Source organism: Nomascus leucogenys, chromosome 23, assembly GCF_006542625.1.
Source record: "Nomascus leucogenys isolate Asia chromosome 23, Asia_NLE_v1, whole genome shotgun sequence".
NCBI classification, from domain to species: domain Eukaryota; kingdom Metazoa; phylum Chordata; class Mammalia; order Primates; family Hylobatidae; genus Nomascus; species Nomascus leucogenys.
Window position 1 is genome coordinate 3013626 of NC_044403.1, and position 24288 is coordinate 3037913.

General features: G+C 45.7%; 1 pseudogene; it reads right to left on the reverse strand.

Annotated features, from left to right (window-relative positions):
- Positions 1-1394: 1394 nt before the first annotated feature.
- Positions 1395-20180, reverse strand: LOC100584896 (annotated as a pseudogene).
- Between the last annotated feature and the right edge of the window lie 4108 nt (positions 20181-24288).

Here is a 24288-nt window from a genome sequence, read left to right on the forward strand (position 1 = left end):
AAGGAGCCAGGCCCCGCCACTTCCTGCTGTGGGTCCCACACGTGTCCATGGAAGCTGTGAACGGGGTAGGGGATGGAGAACTCATCCATAGCTGCCAGGGGCTGAGGGTGGAGGCGTGGTTACCATGAGGGACAGGAGGCAGTTTTGGGGCTTGGTGTCTTGATCATGGCTACACGGATATGTGCACTTTGTCAAAACTCACAGGATGGTGCACAGCAAAGGATGAGTATAGGTACATTACACCTTAAATTTTTTTTAAAGTGGGGAAAGAAAAGGAAGTCGCCACAAAAATCTTTTACGCTGAGCCACCAGCCTGTCTGGATTTCAGACACATTGGAGGAGAGGTCGGGTCTGTAGGTTGAGACTGGGGAGTCACCAGCTGTGGGTGGAGCCAAGTGACTGCGAGATTAAAGACACCAGACACCTAGACACCGAGGATGTGGGAAGGCGAGGTTGGGAGAGGGCACGGGTGCAGAAGGCATTGGGAATGACAGAGGCAAATTGGCAGGAAGATTGACACACAGATAAAAAGAGACGGTTGGATGAGCAGAAAGACAGGCAGAGAGACAGACGTGGACTAACAGACAGGCAGAAAGTGGAGACAGAGACAAATATCCACTAACTGAGCAACAAGTAGACAGAAAGATGCTATAGAAAGTTGTGTAAGTGGATGGATGGAGTTCAGGGTAGCTCTCAGGTGGACACAGACAGAAGTGCAGACAGACGTCTTGGCTTACGAGTGCATGAACAGTCTGCCCTGATTTTTTGGGGCATTCTTCTAGATCTTGGATCTATGGTGTTGCATTGACTTACATCCTCTTTGGAGTCAGAGACGACTCCTCTAGCTCAGTTCCCTGCTCCACACTTCCCTTCAGCTGGGCCGGCCACTGCTGCACAAGTGGCTGCAGAAATCCCTCCTGGCAGGGACTAAGGAAGGCAGGCTGGGCTGCTGTGCACCCCGGGCCATCTTCTGAGTTGGGAAAAGGGTGCCATCCAGGTGGTGTGGGCCATGTAAAGGCAGTAAAGGGTTTCAAGAGGCCTGTCTGTGCATATCATCTGGAGTAGGGTGTGTGCTGGGGAGCGGGGAAGAGGAGGACAGAGAAAACAAGAAACTTGGAACTTGCCTGAGGAAGACCATCCGCATGGATTATGAAGGATGGTTCATATTGACTGTATTTTCATTCAAACATGCAAAATTAATTATTGAATTTTTTTTACTGGCTGGAAATAACTCCTGACTTACAGAATATTTTCATTTCCAAGTTACACTTTACCCTGAGTTACACAGCAGGCGCATCCATAGTGATTCTGCACCCCAGGCCCTCGCCAGCCCCTGGAAGACACTGGCTGGCCCTTGGCTGAAATGACCCAAATCAAAATCCCCTGCCTTTCTGCTAATGGGCGTTGGGGAGATTGACCAGCAAAGAGCTATGGACAAGAAGCAGGACTGTACATTTAAAAAGGACAAAAATCAGAGCCCAGTCCCAGGCCTGGGCAGCTCCTGTCAGCGTCCCATCCCCCTTGCTCGGAACCAGCTGTGGCCCGCGCTTTTTCCCACGGTCATGCTTGGGAAATGAAGGCTCGGGGACATGCAGGCGAGCTGGGGTGTGGAGTCACATCTGTTTCCAGAACATTCATGCTAAGGGAGGAACAGGGTCCGCAATGGAGAACATGGGGCGGGTGACGAAAAAGGGAAGCTAGAGCCACTTTTATTATTTCCTGGGGTGACAGAAAACTTGGAGCCACAAGTGAGTCCTGGGAAAGTTTGAGTTTGTCGTGTGTGTGTGTGCGCACATGTGTGTGTTTGTATGTGTGTTTCACCATGTGTTTTTCCCTGTGTGGCCTCTGTGTGTGTGTGTTTGCCTGAACTGGTTTCAGCAGTGAAAATCCTGGTGCTGACATGGACAGAATCCATGAAAGCATTTCGAGTCCTAAGTCAGCTGACCTATGTTGGGATGTGGCACACGTTGCATCGTCTGCCTTTGAAAAGAGTTTTTCTGTGAGGGCTTGCAATGAAGGCACTCTGCTCAGAAAATGGCGGAAGGAAGTCATGCCCCCAAAAGCAGCTATTAGTGAATCCCACTATTAATTGTAAGTCTTAGATTCTGGGTTCAATATTACCATTTTCATGATGTTCAAGTGATATAAAGGGCCAAACAATATGAATCTCAAAACTAATGTGGGAATAGAATACTTCCTGCTCTTTGACTGTTTGACTAAGCACATACATCCACCTTTCCATATTTTTATTTATTTTATTCTTGATTGTTTTGGGTTTAAGGGGAAACTTTCATGGTAATTGTACCCTGAAGCCATTTTCCTGGAATGTGTCTAGGCAAGGGATTCCAACTGGAACCCGTGGAGGCCAGGAAAACACTAGTCATCAGGATGTATTGCTTCATCTGGGGAACACCGTAAGGGACTCAGCTCCAGGCACTGGCGTCTGGCTCTTGCGCATTTGCTAAATTGCCCTGACTCCAGGATCTGTAGCAGGCCCACACATCCTTGATGAATACAGTGAAGTCTTGTTTTGACCAGCACTCAGTTGGCCAAATATCTTTTCCAGCAATGAGATATCAGAGGACACAGTGAAGTTATTCAAATTAGGGTGGAAAAATCACAAAAATTTACTTAAAATTATGTTTATCGAAGGTTCAGTGGGGTCAGGTTAGGTAGTAAATAACAATACAGAATGAATATTTTAACGAGATTCCAATTTTAAGCTTGTCTTTTTTCCTTTATGTTTCATTATTTACTCATTGTACATTCACAGAAATACATTTGCTAAGCAAAGAGAATGATATTTGGAAGATAAGTGATTAAATAGTGTCTAAACTAGTTGCAACAACTGACACCGCCACCAGTAACATGGGCTCTTCATTCAACTCTGGCAACAATTAAACATCTATTCATCAGTATCTATGATACAAAAATAAAACTTTCATCTCTAAAATAGTAAGGTGTATGTTCAAACAATGCAGCCTTAATTTTTTTTAGAGACAGAGTCTCGCTGTGTTGCCCAGGCAGGTCTTGAACTCCTGGCCTCAAGCAATCCTCCCACCTAGGCCTACCAAAGTGCTGGGATTATAGGTGTGGGCCACCATGTCTGGCCATCCTTAATTTTTAAGACTCCAAATTAAGCTGGAATAGACTGATACATCTAAATCAGATGAAGCATGTTTCTCTTTAAACGAGGGAACTTACAAAACAGAAGTATTTTTGTTACGTGAGCCAAGAGGCAATAAAGCCTTATTTGACAGTGTGCTAGGTACCCATGATGGCAGCATGAAGACAAAAACAGGAGGAATCAAAGCAATTGTAATGTGCAGATAACATGGTTCTTTAGGGTCAAAGGAAGGCTTCCTTTGTGCTCTATGAATGAAGCATAGTATTCATGATGCGTGAAGGTGGAATGAAATCCCAGTGTCCTTTGGCACAGAACCACACTCATTTCATGAATTGTTCATGAATTGTTGATGGCTGCTTTTACAAAACCATGGCAGAATTGAGTAGTTGTGACAGAGACCATGTGGCCTACAAAGCCTAAAATATTTAATATCTCACCATTTATAGAAAAAGTTTGGAGATCTCTGATGTAAGCTCCAAGAAGCAGCCAACTTTGTTTTGTGCACAGACGTTCTAGCTCATAAGGAAGGCACTTTTCGATTTGTCTGTAATGGATGAATGGACAGACAGATGGGTGAATGGACGCACAGACGGATGGACAGTTCCCACACAGTGTTGGAGTTGACCAATCGTCAGACCATACATTTATGGCAGCAGAATCTACAACCTCATGGGAGCTTATCCCACAGGTTTCAGCCACTTACTATGAAGCAGGCTTAGAAAAGACCAAGAGTGGGGCTCTCCCAGGAAGAAGTGATAGATGGGGAGCAGGTGGTGCTGATGGAAGGGGCTGAGTGGGGTCTGTGGAGGCCACCATGGATGAGGAGGACGTGGAGGCTACAGGCGCTGATGGACAGGGGAAAGTTGGCATCTAATTGCCAGCCTGCATGACCCGAGAACACAGAGCACCTCCCGTGATGAGGCTGTACCCAAACTCCACTTTCTAAATTGCATCGTCTGTCCCTTTCATCTGAATCATCCCCCACCTATCAAAGGACTTTTCCACCCCTGGCTCCTTCTGTGCTTGCCCACCAAATGCAAGGGAGCTGTTTGCCTCATGCAATGGGCGGTGTCCCTGCAATTCATATGTTGAAGCCTTAACCCCAGTGCCTCAGAATGTGACTGCATGGAAGATGGGATCTTTAAAGAGGTAATTAAAGTGGAGTGAGGTGATGAGGGTGGCCCTAATTCAATCAGACTGATGTCCTTATAAGAAGAGATTAGGATGAAGGTGTGCACAGAGGGTCAACCATGTGAGGACACAGGGAGAAGACGGCTGTCTACAAGCCAAGGAAAAGCCTGAGGTGACACCGTTTCCCAGGATCCCCGTGGCAGACTGATTGCATTTGATCACTTCCAGGATGAAGAGGGCAGCAAGATGTTCTCCCTGGAAGAGGCACTTACCCTGAATATGGGCTAATCTTCTCTGCCCGTAATCCTTCCATGGCAGTACAATCTGTTAACTACAGACCTTTTCACCATCATGGTGTCCCACTCAGAATTGCTCTGACTCAGGAAGCTACTTTATATCAAAGGAATGTGGCAATGGGTCAGTGCTTGTGGAATTCACTGATGCTGCCTTGTTCCCTGCCTTCCAAAAGCAGCTGATCTGGGAGAATAGTGGAATGGAGATTTTTCTCTCTGAGGCAAAGGAAAAAAAAAATAGAACTTTACTTGATTATGACTTTCTCTCAATAGAAACACCATATTGCCAAATGCTGCAGATACTACTACGAATGGATGACAAGGCAGCCGTCCTTGCCAGCACACTCAAGCAGGGTCAGAGAAGACACATTGCAGGGGGTGGAATCACGGCCCCTGAATTATCCAGGCCCTCACCCCTGGAACCTAGGAAAGTTCCCTGACACAGAGAAAGGATCTTTGCAGATGTGATTGAAATTAAGGTCTTGAGAAGTGGGGGATTATGATAGATTACCCAGGTGGTCCTAAATGCAATCACGTGTGTCTTTATCAGAGGGAGGCAGATGGAGATTTTACTATAGACAGAAGAGGAGGTGGCCATGTGACCATGGAGGCAGAGGTTGGAGGTGGCCAGCAGCCACTAGAAACTGGACGAGGCGAGGACTGGGGTCTCCCAGAGCCTGTGGAGGGAGCGCGGCCCTGCTGACACCTTGATTCCAGCCCAGTGAGGCAGGTTTAGGACTCCTGGCCTCTGAACTGTGACAGAATAAATATTTGTAGTCTTCAGCCACCAAGTTTGTGGTAATTTGTTACGGCAACCACAGGAAATGAATATATCCATGCCAAAATTAATACACGCATTCCATTTTATGTTCTTTTCCAACCTTAAAATAAAACCAACAAGTGCTTCCAGATTTTCTTTTATACTTCTCTTTGTGCATTCAGTTCAGTAAATGTTCAAAAGGGTAATACATTTATAAAATGTGATGCCAAATTGCACAAAATTGACCACACTAAAGGGGAAAATGTATCATTTTATGAAATAAAATATAACTTACAGATCACCAGCATTAATTTAAATCATGTCCTGCTTTGGGCTTCCAAATTCTGTTGGCAATTTTACCCTGGAAAAATATCATGAACCAAATAGGAAAACTGGTATTCTAAATACACTTCCTTCATGTGACACATTTCTTGTGTGTGGATGTAATGAGAATTCAAAAAAAGAAAAAAAATGATGTGTTTTTATTCCTCCCTTTATTGCCAAAATTTAGGCAGTAAAAACAGGCAGCAAAGGAATGAGTTAAGATGGATTTAGAAGAAGACAAGTGGAAGCCAGGCAGGGCAGAATTCTAAGATGAGGGTCAAGGTCCTCAGCCTTCTCCTTAGCGGTGGCCCTGGGATGTGATGCGATGTCACTCCCATGGTTATGGCACATTACATGGCAAAGACGATTTCCACAGATGCGGAGATACAGGCTCTTCTCCTGATGGTCTTGAAGGGGAAAAAGCCATGTCATGGAGACAGCCACCTGGCGGGGAATGGATAGGCTTTAATCCTTCTTTCAATGTTTGGTAGCATTCAATAGGGGAGAATCCACCTATTCTAGGTGCTGTAGTTTGCATGTTTGACCCCTTAAAAATCTCACGTTGAAATTTATCCCCAGTGTTGGCGATGGGGCCTAATGGGAGGTATTTGGGTTATGGGGATGGATTCCTCATTAGTGCTTTCCCTCAGGGTGAGTGAGCTCTTGTTCTACTAGTTCCTGGGAGAGCTGGTTGTTGAAAAGAGCCTGGCACCTCCTTCCTCTCTCTCTCGCCTCCTGTCTCGCCCTGTGACCTCTGTACACACTGGCTCCCCTTCCCCTTCTGCCACGAGTGGAAGCTCCTTGAGGCCTCACCAGAAGCAGATGTTGGTGCCATGCTTCCTATACAGGCTGCAGAACTGTGAGCCAAACAAATCTCTTTTCTTTATAAATTAGCTAGCCTCAGGGATTCCTTTATAGCAACACATAACAGACTAAGACATTTGCTGTTTTGTATAAGTGGAATCACACAACATGTGGCCTTTTGTGACCGGCTTGTTTCACTTACCGTCATTTTTTCAGCATTCATCCATGTGGTCGTGTGTATCAGGACTTCATTCTTTTTATGGCTGAATAACAATCCATTGTATGTATACACCACATTTGATGCACTCCTTCATCTCTTGCTGGACACTTGGGTTGTTTACCCCTTTTGGCTGTTATGAATAATACTGCTATTAACACTGGCATGCAAGTATCTGTTTGAGTCCCTATTTTCAATGCTTTCGGGGAGTATACCTAGGCGTGGAAATGCAGGGCCATGTGGTAATTCTATGTTTAACTTTTTGAGGAAACTCCATGCCGTTTGCCACAGCGGATGCACCATTTTCCATTCCCATCAGCAATATGCAAGAGTTCCAATTTCTCCAAATCCTTGCCAACACTTGTTATTTTCCATTAAAAACATTACAGGTTGAAATCAACATGGCACATGGATACATATGTAACAAACCTGCACATTGTGCACATGTACCCTAAAACCCTAAAGTATAATAAAAAATAAAAAATAAAAAATTACAGGCATCCTAGTAGGTGCAAAGTGTTATCTCATTGTGGTTTTGAGTTTCATTTCCCCAGTGACAAATGATGTGGGAATCTGGTGGTCCAGTGGGCTGGGCGATCCGCTGGGCTGGATGGTGGGGAGGGCTCACCTGCCTCCTTTGTCCCCTCCCGGAGCTCAGGATGCTTTGTGATGCGGGCCTAAACTCTAGTCAGGAGAGCACATTCTCTGCTCAGGGGCCAGAGGTGGCCATGACCTTCAGATGATGAACTTTGTTTGGTTTCTTCTGCATTTTAGTGAGCCCTGGAGCTTTGGTTCCATTTTTTCATTTGTACAGAGTTGGGATCACCTTTCTGCCATCTGACTGCATTCGGTGGTATCCACACTTGCCAGTTTGGAAAAAACATGTACCCAAATCAGGTGATGAAACCCAAGGGCTGCCCACTGAAGCAGTAGGCTTTCATCTTCCTTTCCCAACTCCCATTTTTTTAAATCTATTATTGGGATGGAAAGACCTAGGGATGGGGACTCTTGGGAGATTTAAACATCAGTAGTCTAGAATAGGTTGAGCAGGGACCCCCTGCTAGGCATGGGGCAGGCTTCCAGGGCTAAGCTCCACACTGCAGTGCAGGCTGTGGACCAGCTTCCCTGCCCCCTGCCACCTGCCCAATGCAGGAGTCTCTGGGCCATGCCATTCCCTTTTGGTGGGCTGGGCTGGATAGTGCTGCTGGCCTCTGGCAGGCTGGTGGGACCCACAGGAGCTGTCTCAGGGGCTGGACCCTGCAGAATGCAGCCTGCGTGTGCCTGAACAGCTGAGATTCTGTGCCCCACAATTTAGAAATCCATGTAGAAAAGAATTCTTCATTTGAGATTGGTGGAGAAGGATCAGAAGACCACATTTTTAAAATCAATGTTTATATATGTATGTGTGTATTTATTTTTTATTTAGTTTTGCACCTACACTATACACAGGATCAATCAATTTTAAAAATGAATAACATGGAAACGAGACAGATCTCAATGAAACCCGTGTAAGATTATTGATGACATGATTCTTATTTTATTTTATTTTATATTTTTATTATTATACTTTAGGTTTTAGGGTACATGTGCACAATGTGCAGGTTTGTTACATATGTATCCATGTGCCATGTTGTTTTGCTGCACCCATTAACTCGTCATTTAGCATTAGGTATATCTCCTAATGCTGTCTCTCCCCCCTCCCCCACCCCACAACAGTCCCCGGAGTGTGATGTTCTCCTTCCTGTGTCCATGAGTTCTCATTGTTCAATTCCCACCTATGAGTGAGAACATGATGACACGATTCTTAATCACACTCTCTCAGGATCTCAAACTCACCAAAATGGACCTGCCTCCTGGATTCCGTGGCGAACAGGCTGTGAGAATGTCCCTTCTGGTTCTGCTCACAGGCTACAGAGGGCAGCAAACAGGATGAGAATCTGTCATTGACTCAAGAGCAGCCAAAGAGACCCTTAGCAGTGGAGGGAGAAATAGGCGTACGGGACTCAAGACCCCTAGCCCCGGAAGATGAGCAGGTCCTGCACCCCAGTTCCTGCCACGGGGTCCAATAAGAGGAACTTAGTGTCAGTGCTTTCTTCTGCTGAAGAGAGGGAAGGGTAAACCTACCCACGGCACGAAGCCTTGGGCAGAGCCCAGGCCCACTGAACAGCAGAGCCATCTCTTGGGTAAAGGGCATATGGACACCCAGAGACAAGTGAGCCATTGCCTGGAGCCTCCAGAGGACGGCAGGCTCATGCCTGGAGCCAACACAAGGAAAAGAAGTCCACCCAAGGGGGTGCTCAAGGCCCAGGCAGAGCCACCCTGTGATTACAGGGCACCCACTTCCCCGAGCACAGCAGAGGGCGGAGGGCTGCAGCTCTGTGCACCTGAGTGTCAGAGAGCTCCACACAATAAGAAGGTCACAGGCAGCGTCCGAGAAACCAAGCAACCTTGCAGTCACCCACTCCCAGGCTTCTAGGCAATGTTTTCCCAGCCAGACCCTGACAGCCCGGACCAGAGCAGCAGGGCCATGGGCCATGCTCACACCTGGCAGTTTCCTTGAGTCAGCCAGAAAGTCCTGCTCCATCCCCAATCCCAGCAAAACGATGGCCTTCCTTCTCACTACCAGCCACGCTGAATCTTCCTGAATGGATACATTTATTTACCAAAGAAGGACAGTGTTTTTTCCTCTCTGTGCTGAGTTTGGGGGAAGTTTAGAACATCCCAGGAACTGGAGCTGAGGGAAAAGGTTGGCTTCAGCTCTTTCAGAGAGCCGGCTTGGACTTCTGGAAACTGAGGAGCACCCGGCAGGGGGTTTGAAGCCACGGGGGACACCCATGGTCATCCCAGGTTTCTTCACTTGTCTCTGTGAAAACTGCCTTTAGAAAACCAATACAAAAAACAAAAAGCAAAAAACAAACAAACAAACAAAGCAAAAAACAAACCCAAGCACTCAGGGACTGAGAAAGTGAGAAGACTCATCAAAGAACAAGCGTCAGGACCTGGTTTGTCAGTCCTTCCGTGCCCTCGTTCCACTGAACTGCACAGCCACCAGGGTGCCGGGGCTGCACGGGAACCAGACAGTCACAGTTCTATTGTTCAGTCTCCAGGGCAAAAAGAGACCAGAACCTTTACATATCCTGAACGTGGAACTAAGATTTGGGAGTCTTGAGGCTCTAAGTTCAGAAGGGTGAGGAACAGTGGCCATGACTGAATATTTGGGAGGAGAATTGCTTTCATGTGTCCCCTGAGATCCCATCCACCCCAGTTGGAAGCTGGGGACACCAGCACTGCTCCCCGACTCTTAGCTTAGCCTCAGCTGACCCCAAGCTTCCCTTGCCCCTCCCTGTATGGGAACCCAGCACTCCTGGACCAGCCTGTGTCTTGACAGTGGGGAGGGAGGCTGAGGGGCAGGCAGGAAGGGCGGAGCTCCGGCACACCTGGCAGTGGAAGGAGAAGCTGTTACCAGGCAGGGCAAAGGGCACAGGGGCCCCACAGATCTTCAAGTAGCACTCGCTTGCTCTGCAGCCACTGGAAGGAGCCGATGCCATGCTAGAGACATGGAAATTAACCCACAGCCCACCACCTTCCCCCCACCACAAGACAGCCCCGCCTGAAAGTAGGCATACTTACCTTAAAAACAGCTCATATGGACAGGCAAAGGAACTGGCAAAGCTAATGCAATTTTGAAAAACAAGGCCAGGGCAGGTGGCTCATGCTGGTAATCCCAGCACTTTGGAAGGGTGAGGTGGACAGATCACTTGAGGCCAGAAATTGGAGACTGGCCTAGCCAACGTGGCGAAGCCTTATCTCTACTAAAAACACAAAAATTAGCTGGGCCTGGTGGCACACACATGTAATCCCAGCTATCCGGGAGGCTGAATCGCTTGACCCCAGGAGGCAGAGATTGCAGTGAGCCAAGATTATGTGCTCCAGCCTGGGCAACAGAGCATGACTCTGACTCAAAAAAAAAAAAAGAAAACAAGAATAAAGTTGCCCCTATTTCAACACTTATTACACAGTGAATAAAGACTGTGACCATAGGCAGAGGGACAGACACTTCGATCAACAGGACAGAATGGAGACCCAAATTAAAGTGCCTAACTGATTTTTGACAAATGTGCTCAAGCAAATTCTCTGTCATGTGGCAGCGGGGAAATTGCACATCACAGGCACAGCGAGCAGGCAGGCAGAGAGAGAGCCCTTGACCTAGACTCTGAAGCCTCACCTTGTATAAACATTCACTCAAGGTGGATCACACACTTCAATGTGAAACGCAAAACTGGAAAACTTCAGGGAAAAGGATTCTAAGAGAAAAGTTAGGAATCTAGGGCTAGGTAAAGATCTTTGAAGACTTGACCGCAAAAGCACGATCCGTAAAGAGAAGTGGATAAATTGGAAGTCATCAAAATAACTCATGCTCTATGAAAGACCCTCTTAAGAGGATGAAATGACTAAACACAGACTGGGAATCTGATCCAGGACTCACATCCAGAGCATATAAAGAACCCTCAAAACTCTTCAACAACTCGATTGGGCCATGATCAGCCTCCTGACCTCCCCTCCCTGCCTAGAACTTCCCAGGCTCCTGGGCGCCCCCTTGGAATTAGAGAATCTTTTGGGGTCCCCGGAGTGACTTTCCTTCCTGCATGTATGACAGGAAGGGGAACCCAGGCAGGAATTTACAGACACTGTACTCGTCCTAGTGGAGTGGGCACCTATTGCATGAGACACACCACAAGCCACTGCCCAACAGCAGAGAGACTATGGCAAGGACAAGAGGGACATGCTGCATGGGGCGGGTTGCAGGCCAGAGTGCAGCCATGCTCCGGGGCCTCCTGGGGAGATGGTGTGCAGGTCCAGGTGGGAGAAGTGGGCTTTCAGGACAAGAGGAGGGGCAGCTTTCCAGGGCTGGGGCCAGTGCCTTCCTCATCTTCCATCTCTCAATTCTGCATTCTTCCTCCTCACTCACCACAGTCATGGGGGTGGAATTCCTGAATTCCTAAGACTCCCCTCTCCCGGGGAACTGGTTGCTGTCCTGCCCACCTCTCCGATGGCTCCTCCCATCCCTGGCCACATCCACCTCTGGATGCTTCTTGCCATCACACAGTTCCACAGCCAGCCCTGCAGCTGAGCGCCCACAGTGTTTAGAATCCTGCAGCCACTGGCCCCAGGCTTTGACTCCATGGGCTGAGGCCTTTAAGGACATCAGCAGGACCCAGCCAAAGGCGCGCTGCCCACCCAGCCAGAGAACACTGACGCAGGGAGATGGAAATTGGACTTAGTTACTGAGACCTTGTTTACACAAAAACATTCTAAGAGAACTCATAGATGGGAGGGAGTAAACCAGTCTCTGTGGCCCATGGAGAGAGGCTCAGGACAAGTGGGGTCATGGAGAGGAGCTGGGAGCAGAGGATGAAAAGCAGGAAGTTTCAAGGTATGTGGTTTAAATGGCGTGGCTCAGCAGGACTCCAGGGGTTCCAAGTCCACTCCTGGTGAGGCCCTGAATAACTTGTCTCTGCAGGCAGCAGGGAGCCACTGCAGGTGTGGGAGGGAGGGAGGGCCATAATGAATAGCGGGTTTGAGAGATTCCTAGGGCGTTTTCTTCCTAATCTCATGATGGGGTTAGGTAAGCAGCCTCTGCCTCAACCCAGCTCCTGCTGCCGCCTCTGCCCTCAGATTCTGCCTCTGGGTCTCCAGGCAAAGGTACTGCTGCCCCGGAGAGGGCGCTTGACCTTCCAAGGGTTCCCGCTGCTCAGAGGCACACAATTTAGCATATAATTAGAGCATCGAACAGGGAATACTGTGCTGGTTCCTAGGAAACATTTCCTCTGGGCACAGTCCGCCGCATAAGCTGCAATTGCGCCCGATGGCCCACCCGCAGGCTTTGATATCACAGATCCATTTTAGACCCTTTCTCACAAAGGAACGGAAAGAAAATGCAAATTAAGTACACTCTGTCAGCCTCGCTATCAGGGTTTCCTTGATCTACAGCACATAAACCTTTCAAACATCACACTGACTACAAAGCAGTCATCCGAACGATCCTTTTGCCAAATATTCAAAGAAAAGAAGCGCAAAGCATTTAAAAAGGTTCCAGAGGGTGCAAAGAAAGCCTTTCTATTGCTAGGCATAAAGCTATCACAAAGCAACAGGGCTGTGAGGGTCCCCAGAGCAAATTAGTACATACAAAAAGACTTAAGTTGCTCCCTTCCACTGGAGCTAGGAACACCTTGAAAAAAATGAACTGGGGTTGAAAGCAGCTAACTCAATTACATATTATCTATATCTACACACACACACACACACACACACACACATATTTTGCCAGATCAAAAATATACTACAAAGTGTCTCTACTAAAGCTATAATACACAGCACAGCAATAGACCAGCTGACCCACGAAGACTACAAAGCCTGGAAATATCCCAGCTATGTGTGGGAATCTGGTATATGATAAATGCATCATGTCAAATCACTGAGGAAAAGATGGACTTTTAAATAAATGGTGCTGAGAAGACTAGACGGCTATCCTGAAAACAACGAGATTGGGTACACATCTCACATGTCACACAAGATCAAACTCCAATTGACTGGAGATTTAAATGTGGAAACTGAAACCATGTAAGAACCAGAAGTGAACAGCAGTAATTCTGTGAAAACCTGGGTGTAGAGAAGGCTTTTATCATTGTGCTTCAAAGAATCTGATGCACTCACAGAATGAACTAGCAAATTAATACATAAATATTAAACGAAACCTTTTTACATGACCAAAAACACCATAAATGGGAGACAATGTTTGCAGCAGATAGGTTAATCTAGCTAATATTTAAAAAGTCTTGAAATTGACAGAATAAAAAGAAAAATGTGAATACAAATGGTCCTTAAGGCATCTTTGAATATTTGCAGCTCAGATGCAGATACCCTAGGGAATCCTGCTGTTGGCCACCTGCAGGAGGAAACGAAAATGAGACTGCTCAGGACTGCGGGGTGACCCCTACAGTTCTCCCTGGACATGATCTGTTCAGACTCAAACCCAACCCACACCCCGGGTGTATAGAAGAAGCCTGGTGAGGGCAGGAGGGGGCAGTGAGGGTCCACAGAACGTTCAAGTCCACCAGATGTGGCCCACCCTGAGGATTGGGATCCCAACCTAGGCACTTGGTGGCTGAGGAAACCATGGTGGGTGTTTGGATGACTCTGCCTGGGCCTGTGTCCAAGGATGCAAATGACTGCCCTCAGTGATTCAGCCAAGGCCAGGGAGGCCTCGCCTTGGTCGGGGAGCAGCAGGTGGCAAATAGGAGCCCTGGCTGGGCAAACAGGAGCCTTGGCTGAGTCAGTGTGACCCAGGATGAGTCAAGGCTGAATGAGTTGAGTGTCCAATCCTCTTGTTGGTGGGTGGGGGTCACGTCCCCTCAACTGGAAACAGGGCGGGCTCTGAGACAGCTGTGCCCACTGAAGGGCAGGGAAAGATTCACTTGCTGGTTTCTGGCCCAGGACTGAGGACACTGGCACCTTTCCCTGCCTGTCTCTTGGGGCTTTCTTTTCATGATCCCTGAGCCTCCATGGAAGAAGTCCGACCGCCTGAGACCAGCAGGCTGGAGGCCAGGTGCAGGTTCTCTGGAAGCAACCCTTCCAAGGCACGAGTGTGGCCATCCAGGTCTGAAATCAGCGCTGACACCACTGAAAACCATCATGCGTCCCAGGTGGAGACCGCATGGAGCAGAAGAATCTTACAGGAAGGACTTGGGATTCCTAGAAGTATTCTTGGTATGACGGTCATACAAGTCCGTAGAAAGACACACAGGTATTATAATGGTTGAGTTTGTTCCATGGAAACAGTGGGACTAATTATAAATCTCATTAAAGGATATGAGCGAAGACTGAGGACCAAACTCCTGTATAGGTTAAGTGTGTGTACATAGATCTTCTATTTACTTATAACTCTTCAGGAAATTTGCATGAGAAATGGCCAATGACGATCTCTTGGAATGAAAGCCAGAGGTGATGAATGGCATTTTATTTTGATTTTACACATTCTTCACTGTATGATCATTTTATACTAAATATGCATAATAAAAATAAAATCTCCTGATAATTATTCACATGAATATGAGATTCACAATATGAGACATAAATACATCTAAAAACAAAAGAGACCCAGGCAATTGCATCATATGTGATCCAATCCTATCACTTTAAAATTATCCAAAGGAATTATGCACATGTGCTAAGATTTTAAATAATGTGATTCTTCTCAGTTCTCTATAAGTGTGACAAATTGGAAGTATAACATTGATCTCACACTGGATCTTGTATAAAAACAATAAACTCTAATGCAATGATTTTTATGTTAAATTTACTGACATAATTAAACATATCAAGGAATTAAAGGGAGAAGTATTATCATCTGGAATCAGAAGAGCTCACAGACATCTCCACTGTTGACTGAAGATTGGAGCAAGGGGTCTTAGAGGCTGAGTCAGTGGGCTGGGATCTAGGCTTCACTCCTTTTTGGATCAGATAGCTTTAACTTTGTGTCTATTTCATTGTTTATTTAGCACTGCTGGTACAAACACAGAAGAGCAATTGATCCTCACTGGTGTTCTTCAGGGACGGCCGGTGGTAGGTGAAGGTGGGCTGGGAGGAAGGTGGCATTTTGGGAGGGAAACAGTGTCCACTCCCCAAGCACTTTGATTTTCTGGGGCTGTCCCATTGACACCAAAGATGAGCCCTTACTGTTCTTTTCTATTTCTCTAAGCTCCCTCGGAGAATCACAGGCTGAGAATTTTTTTTGTACTGGTACTAATTATAATAAACTTTTGATTTTACTGTCAATTTAAAAAATTATATTTCCTTTTTCTCCATTCACAGTAGCAAATCTGTGAACAGATGCTTTGCCTGTATTGAAAATGCTCTTGTTCTATGTATTCTGCTTTCATGAATCTACTTATGCAGTATTTAATTTTTGCCCTTTATTGATTACAAATACCATTTCAAGGAAAGCACAGTTTTTTGAGTCTTGAAGGAGAAAAGGGCTTTCCACAGGTAAGGCAGGTGGGAGTGAGATCAAGTTAGGATGTTGACCAAGAATGGTTTACACAGCAAAGCAGTGCTTACGACCACAAAGGTGCTTGCAGGCATCTGTCTGGAGGTCTCAATAGCAAAGCTCCTATCCTGCCTTTTATATTATGTGTTTAGAGCCTCACTCCATTTCCCTGGTGGCTTGGACTTTCTCAAGTTTTTCACTTCTGGCCACCTTGTGCAGATGTTTCCAGAATGGGGAATCTTTATTCCTGTTTCTGCCCAAGTTCATTCCTGGGTAGTTCTATTATATTTTGGATATTTGTTCCCTCCAAATCGTATGTTGAAATTTATCCTCAGTGTTGGAGGTGGGACGTAACGGGGGCAGATCCTTCATGAATGGGTTTAATGCCCTCCCTCAGGGGTGAGTGAGCTCTTGAGCTCTATTAATCTCAGGGAGAGCTGGTTGTTAAAAAGAGCCTGAACATTCCCTGTCTCTCTTGCCTCCTGTCTCAGCATGTAATCACTGCACAGGCCAGCCTCCCTTCCCCTTCTGCCACAAGCAGAAGCCACTTGAGGCCTCACCAGAAGCAGAGCAGATGCCAGCGTCATGCTTTCAGTGCAGCCTGCAGACCGTGAGCCAAACAGACCTCTTTTCTTTCTTTATAAATTACCCACTTTCAGGTGTTCCTTTACAGCTACACGAAACAGACCAAGACAAGCTCCCTTCCTCCATTTGTCGCACCGCTGAGACACTTGTTTTCTTGGTTTTGTTTGTCTTAGTTGCTTTTGACTTTGCCTAGTCTTCTTCCTCAGTTGTTTTCTATATTTAGGAGCATGTATTTCACGGGGATAAAATATTCACTAATGAATACTTCTATTTTATTTTCATCCACATTTTAAAAGATACAATTCTCCCTTTTGTGGTAGCAAATGTAGGAGATTTTCATTACTAAATGGCATTTTATACATTTTTCTTATAGGAATTGATTGATGTACGTATTTCTAACTTCCTATGTGGATCGCTTCCTCACATTTTCTTCCCTTAAAGAATGACTTTTGTAGTTCTTGACAGATGAAAGGGCTTTTCTCAGAGACTGTAGCAGGAAGACAGAGCAGGTGTGGGGGTTCCTTAGAAGGGGAGGGCTGGGGTGGGAAGATGCATTACACACCTCCTCAGCTGGCTCCTGAGAATGAAGACAAGGGGCTGGTTAACTACAGACACACTCAGCACCATGAGAAAGCTAAAACAAACGAACAAAAAGCTACAGACATATCTTGGAGATATCGCGGGTTTGGTTCCGGGCCACCACGATTAAGAGAGTCACACAAATTTTTTGGTCTCCCAGTGCATATAAAATTACGTTTACATTATATGGTAGTCTATGAAGTGTGGAATAGCATATGTCTAAAACAGCGTACACACCTTAATTAAAAATACTTTACTGCTAAAAAATGCTAACAGCCCTCTGAGCCATTAGCAAGTTGTAATCTTTCGGCTGCAGAGCCTTGCCTCAGCGTTGATGGCTACTTACTGACCAGGGTGGTTGTTCTGAAGGTTGGGATGTCTGTGGCAATTTCTTTTTTGTTTTTTGTTTTTTGTTTTTGTTTTTTTTTTTAGAGACAGAGTCTGGCTCTGTCACCCAAGCTGGAGTGCAGTGGTGCGATCACAGCTCACTGCAGCCTCAAACTCCCAGGCTCAAGCGATCCTCCTGCTTTAGCCTCCTGAGTAGGTGGGACCACAGGTACATGCCACCATGCCTGGCTAATTTTTAAATTTTTTTTGTAGGGATGTGGTCCTTCTATGTTGCCCAAGCTGGTCTTGAACTCCTGGCCTCAAATGACCCTCCCATTACCTGAAGTGCTGGGATTACAGGTGTAGCCACTGTGCCCAGCCTGTGGTAATTTCTTAAAATAAGACAATGATGAAATTTGCTACATTGGTCGGCCCTTCCTTTCACTAAAGATTTCTCTGTAGCATGCGATGCTGTTTGATAGCATTTGACCCACAGAAGAACTTCTTTCAAAATTTGAGTCAATCCTCTTAAATCCTGCTGCTGCTTTATCAACTAAGTTTATGTAATATTCCAAATCCTTTGTTGTCATTTCAAAATGTTCACAGCATCTTCAGCAGAAGTAGATTCTATCACAAGAAACCACTGCCTTTGCTCATCCATCAGAAGCAACTCTTCATCAGTTAATCATGAGATTGCAGCAATTCAGTCTTATCTTCAGGCTCCACTTTTAATTCTAAGTTCTCTTGCAATTTCCACTACATCAGAAGTAACCTCCACTGAAGTCTTGAACCCTTCAAAGTCATCCATGAGGTTTGGAATCCACTTCTTCCAAACTCCTGTTAATGTTGACATTTTGACATTCTTCCATGACTCATGAATGTTCTTAACAAAATCTAGAACAGAGAATCCTTTCCAGTAGGTTTTCAATTTATTTTGCCTGGATCCATTAGAGGAATCACTATCTATAGCAGCTATAGCCTTATGAAATATATTTCTTAAATGATAAGGCTTGAAAGTCTAAAACTACCCCTTGATCCACGGGCTGCAGTATGGATGTGTGTTAGCAGGCATGAAAACGACATTAATCTCCTTGTATGTCTCCATCAGAGCTTCTGAGTGACTATGTGCATTGTCAATAAGCAGCAATATTTTGAAGAGAATCTTTTTCTGAGCAACAGGTCTCAATCATGGGCTTAAAGTGTTCAGTAAACCATACTGTAAACAGATGTGCTGTCATCCAGGCCCTGTCGCATTCATAGAGCACAGGCAGAGTTAATTTAGCTTAATTCTTAAGGGCCTTAGGATTTTCAGAATGGTAAATGCATACTGGCTTCAACACAAAGTCACCAGCTGTATTAGCCCCTAACAAGAGAGTCAGCTTGTCCTTTGAAACTTGGAAGCCAGGCACTGACTTGTCCTTCCCAGCTATGAAAGTCCTAGGTAGCATCTTATTTCAATAGAAGGCTGTTTCATCTAAATTGAAAATGTGTTGTTTAGCGTAGCCACCTTTATCAATGACGTTATCTAGATCTTCTGGAGAACTTGCTGCAGCTTCTACATTAGCACTTGCTGCTTTACCTGGCACTTTTATGTTATGGAGAGAGCTTCTTTCTTTCAGTCTCATGAACAACCTCTGTTAGATTTCAACTTCTCTTCTGCAGCTTCCTCATCTCTCAGGGTTCATGGAATCGAAGAGAGTTAGGGCCTTGCTCTGGATGAAGCTTTGACCTACAGCTGGTTCCACACCCCTAAAACTTTCTCCAGCTCAGCAATAACGTTGTTTTGCTTTTTTATCATTCTTGTGTTCACTGAGTAGCACTTTTCATTTCTTTCAAAAACATTTTTTTTTGCATTCACAAGTTGGCTAAATGTTTAGCACGAGAGGTCAAACTTTTGGCCTATCTTGGCTTCCAACATGCCTTCCTCACTAAGCTTAATCATTCCTAGCTTTTGATTTAAAGTGAGAGCTGTGTGACTCTTCCTTTCCCCTGATCACTTAGAGGTCATTGTAGGGTTATTAACTGGCCTAATTTCAATATTGCTGCATCTCAGGGAATAGGGAGGCCCGAGGAGAGGGAGAGAGACGGGGAATGGTGATTGACGGAGCAGTCAACACACACAACATTTATTGATTAAATTTGTCATCTTATATGGATGTGGTTCATGCCTCAAAACAATTACAATAGGAACATGAAAGATCACTGATCACAGATCACCATAACAGAAATAACAATAATGAAAAAGTTTTAAATATTGTGAAAATTACCAGAGTGTGACACAGAGACAGGAAGTGAGCACATGCTGCTGGAAAAACGACGACAGATTTGCTTGATGCCTGATTACCACAAACCTTCAATTTGTAGAAAGGACAATATCTGCGTTAACTCCTGTTTCTCTGGAATTGTCTTGTAAACTTCAGGTTCTTGGTCATTGAGAAACTGCTTGGAGGCTGAGACTGCTCTGAGGGGCTGCAGCTACCCTGCCCCTGGCAGTGTCTTTGACTGCAAGGCGTGGATAAAGCTGGAGATTTTTCCATGGAGCAGAAGCCAGCCGGGTGGTTGCACTGACTCGTGATAACCCTGGCAGCAGTGCTGGAGGCTGGTGAGGTGGTGAAGGGCATGGCGCTTCGGACATGGGCCCTTCCTATGTGCAGGACCCCCTGGGGTGCAGAGGCTAAGTTCATCTTATATGGATGATGTTGCTCTTCCTCTGTCACCAGAGACCAGATTTTATGTTCAGATCTGGCTCCCATGACAGTTATGTCATCTGTGCAGTTTTTTATTTTGTTCTGAGCTTCCCAATGTGCCCTGTGGCTGGTGTTTCCCCGGTTCATGGCTGTGATTACATCTCCAATACACAAATTAGCTACAGCAGCCTTGCTTCTGGGGGTGACCCAGAAATGGAGAGGATGCTTGAAGTCCTTGCTGCTCATGATGCAGAAGCCCCATGGTCCCGGGCCTTGAGGGACTGTCTACTGGGTGGTCATGGCATGGGGACAGGCTTGCAGGACAAGAGCACTGGTCACACCAAGAGAACCTGCTCTGAAAATTGAATTTTCCACGAGCCTAGCTGCTGAAAAGGCCCGCTGTAACCCGAGGACCAGTTTAAGCTCATATTTCCTCAAACACACTGCCCTGACTCGAAGGCCAACCTTACCTCCAGCTGTCACTCACCAGTCAGAGCTCGCCAGCTCCCAGAAGCTTCTCCAGAGCCAATGTGCTTTCTTTCCAAGCAATACCTAACATTTCTCTAATAAAACTCTCACCTTTCTTTTTTTTTAAAAAAACTTTTATTTTAGGTTTGAAGGTGCATGTGCAGGTTTGTTATCAGTTTACATAGGTGAACTCGTGTCATGGGCGTTTTTGTACAGATTTTTTCATCACCCAGGTATTAAACCCAGTACCCACTAGTTATCTTTTCTGCTCTTCTCCCTCCTCCCACCCTCCACCCTCAAGTAAGCCCCATTGTGTGTTGTTCCCCTCTATGTGTCCATGTGTTGTGATCATTTAGCTCCCGCTTATAAGTGAGAACATGTGGTATCTGGTTTTCTGTTTCTGCCTTAGTTTGCTGAGGATAATGGCCTCCCACTCCATCCATGCTCCTGAAAAAGACGATCTCATTTTTTATGGCTGCATAGTACTCCGTGGCGTATATATGCCACATGTTCTTTATCTAATCTGTCATTGATGGTCATTTAAGTTGATTCCACGTCTTTGCTATTGTGAAGAGTGCTGCAATGAATATTTGTGTGCATGTGTTTTTACAGTACAATGATTTATATTCCTCTGGGTATATAAACCCCAAATGGGATTGCTGAGTCAGATGGTGGTTCTGTTTTTAGCTCTTTGAGGAATTGACACACTGCTTTCCACAATGGTTGATCTAATTTGCCCTCCCCCCAACAGTGTACAAGCGTTCCCTTTTCTCCAGCATCTGTTCTTTTGTGACTTTTTAATAATAACCATTCTGACTTGTGTGAGACGATATCTCATTGTGATTTTGATTTGTGTTTCTCTAATGATCTGTGATATTGATTTTTTTTTCATGTGCTTGTTGGCCATATGTATGTCTTCTTTTGAAAAGTGTCTCTTCATGTCCTTTGCCCAGTTTTTAATGGGGTTGTTTTTCTCTTGTAAATTTCTTCAAGTTCCGTAAAGATGCTGAATATTAGGTCTTTGTCAGATGCATAGTTTGCAAATATTTTCTCCCATTCTGTAGGTTTTCTGTTTACTTTGTTGACGGTTTCTTTTGCTCTGCAGAGGCTCTTCAGTTTAATTAGATTCCATCTGTCAAATTTTGCTTTTGTTGCAATTGCTTTTGGCGTCTTCATCACGAAATTTTTGTCCGTTTCTATGTCCGGGATGGTATTGCCTAGGTTGTCTTCCAGGGTTTTCACAGTTCTGGGTTTTACATTTTAGTCTTTAATCCAGCAGTCCACAACCTTTTTGGCACCAGGGACTGACTGTGTGGAAGACAATATTCCCACAGAGAGCAGTAGGCAGGGGGATGGTTTCGGGATGAAACTGTTCCACTTCAGATCATCGGGTATTAGTTAGATTCTCAAAAGGACCGCACAACCTAGGTCCCTCACATGTGCAGTTCACAATAGGGTTTGCGCTCTTATGAGAATCGAATGCTGCCGCTGATCTGAGAGGGGGTGGAGCTCAGGTGGTAAATGCTTGCTTACCAGCCACTCACCTCCTGCTGCACGGCCTGGTTCCTAACAAGCCACATACTGGTACCAGTCCATTGCCCAGGGGTTGGGGACCTCTGCTTTAATCCATCTCGAGTTAATTTTTGCATACGGTGAGAGGAAGGGGTCCAGTTTCAATCTTCTGCATATGGCTAGTCAGCTATCCTAGCACCATTTATTGAATAGAGAATCCTTTCCCCAGTGCTTGTTTTTGTCAGGTTTGTCAAAGTTCAGATACTTGTAGGTATGCAGCCTTGTTTCTGGGTTCTCTGTTCTGTTCCATTGGTCTATGTGCCTGTTTTTGTCCCAGTACCATGCTGTTTTGATTACTGTAGCCCTGTAATACAGTTTGAAGTCAGGTAGCATGATGCCTCCAGCTTTGTTCTTTCTGCTTAGGATTGCCCCTGGGCTATTCAGGCTCTTTTTGGTTCCATATGAATTTTAAAATAAAAACTCTCAGCTTTCTCTTTGTTCTTGGGACATACTGAAGACCACCCAATCTGTGAGTATGCCCCACTTTGCCATTCTTGCCTCCTAAATAATCAGTGTTAAGTTTAGAGATTCATCTCTATATTTTATTTGACTTCAGCAATGTAAACTGTGAGACAGAGCTGCAGTGGTGGAGGCTGCGACCTTGGCAGCGGGAAGGTCAGTTCGCAGGGTTTCTGAGCATGCTCCTCCTGCGTCCTCACCGTCTATAGGTGCCCTCCATCATATGTGCACCCTTGGCTTGTAGACTGGCCTTATCTTTCCAGAACTATTTTTGGTCATGCCTCATGCACGAGCTTGTGCCTGAGCACAATCATGTGAAAATTAATTTAGTCATATCTTGTCCAAACTAAAAACACTGAACCATTTTAAAGGAAAGCAGCTTCCCAATGTTGCCATATACGGTTTTAAAATAACTGTAAAAAGTAATTGCTCATGTAACAGCACTGGGCCTGCCATTGACCTTGCACGAGATGCCTCACACACATCTGAGAGCCTGTTACTGTGGACACAGTCCTCCGTGCTGCTGCTGCACGGCACCCTGCTTCAGTGGAGCTCTGCAACAGCAAAAATGCCAAGCAGATCGAAGAGGACACAGCAGGACCATGTGGGGCCCTCCTCCCAGTGGTCAGTTACATCTTCTTTTGGCATCATGGTGGAGGTTAGGGGTGCTCCTGAAGACACCAGCTGAGCTTCCTGTGCCCCCTTCCCATGCCCACTGTACCCAGCATGACAAGCTGAGCATGTTTCTGTAGCCACCCTCTACCCTGAGTAGACACTCTGCATTCTCATTGTGCAATGCTTTCAGGACTGTGCTTCTGTGGTCACCTCTGTCGTCCAACTCTGTTATGGTCATGGGAACCAGAACCTGGCATGATCCAGCACCTCATTCTGCGGTTAGAAATCAACAAAACCTCCCAAATGGGAGAGGAGGGCCTAAAACCCTTGGGAAATTTCCTCTGCGAGATTTGCATAAGACTTGGAATGTCCTGAAGTTTAATATATGAAGCTATTTGAATGACACATAGAACTCCCTGTAAAACAGGTGTAGCCAACAGAGAAAACCATTCACGTCAACAGTCTCCCTCGTGCTCTTTCAGAGACCCTCTGAATTATAGCACCCAGAGGCCCTGGATGGCTTGGGAGCAGATGAGCCCCACACACAGGCAGGAGAGTGGCGCATTCTCTGGGTAATGAAGTATCCTGTAGCTAGAAGATTAGAAACAATTCTACGTGAAACATTTGAAAGTATCTCTTGATCAGTTTATTTGTTTCTGAAGACACAGCTTTCCTTTGGGAAACGGTAGCCCAGAGAAAGGTCTCCACAACCGAAAAGCACCGTGAATTGTTAGTTGCATTTTGCCTGATCACGTGAGTGAATTTCCTCGTGGATTGCATTGAATCTGCACTGTTTTGGAGACAGGCAGATGCATCGTTAATAAGGCCACATGTGCAGGGTCATCATCAGTTGATATACTTCCATCCTAGCTGATGCTGTTGATTTTTCCCTGCCAGGAAGCTTCCTGACACAGCCTGCACCCCAGTGGACTTCCCAAAGCAAGTTGAGTCCGACTTTGCACCCCTGACGTGAGAGTCATCTGACTTCTGGGCACACCACTGAATACTGATGTACCTGAAGGAACCCTGGATACCAAACGTGCTCAGGTGAATGAATGGTGTCCGGGACAAAGCCCAGCAGGTGTCCACACAATGGCCTCCCACCAGAGATCTTGTCAGCATGCCACTCTGAGCACTGTGTGCCTTAGTGTCTTTCTGTCCTGGTTGCAATGAAGTCTTTCTCCATAATGTCAGATTTTATACTTTTTGACCTAGTAGGGCATCATGTGGTGAATTTTCATGTGATATGAATTCAGCCTAGGTATGTCTTAGGATTGGTTTAGAGGGAAGACTG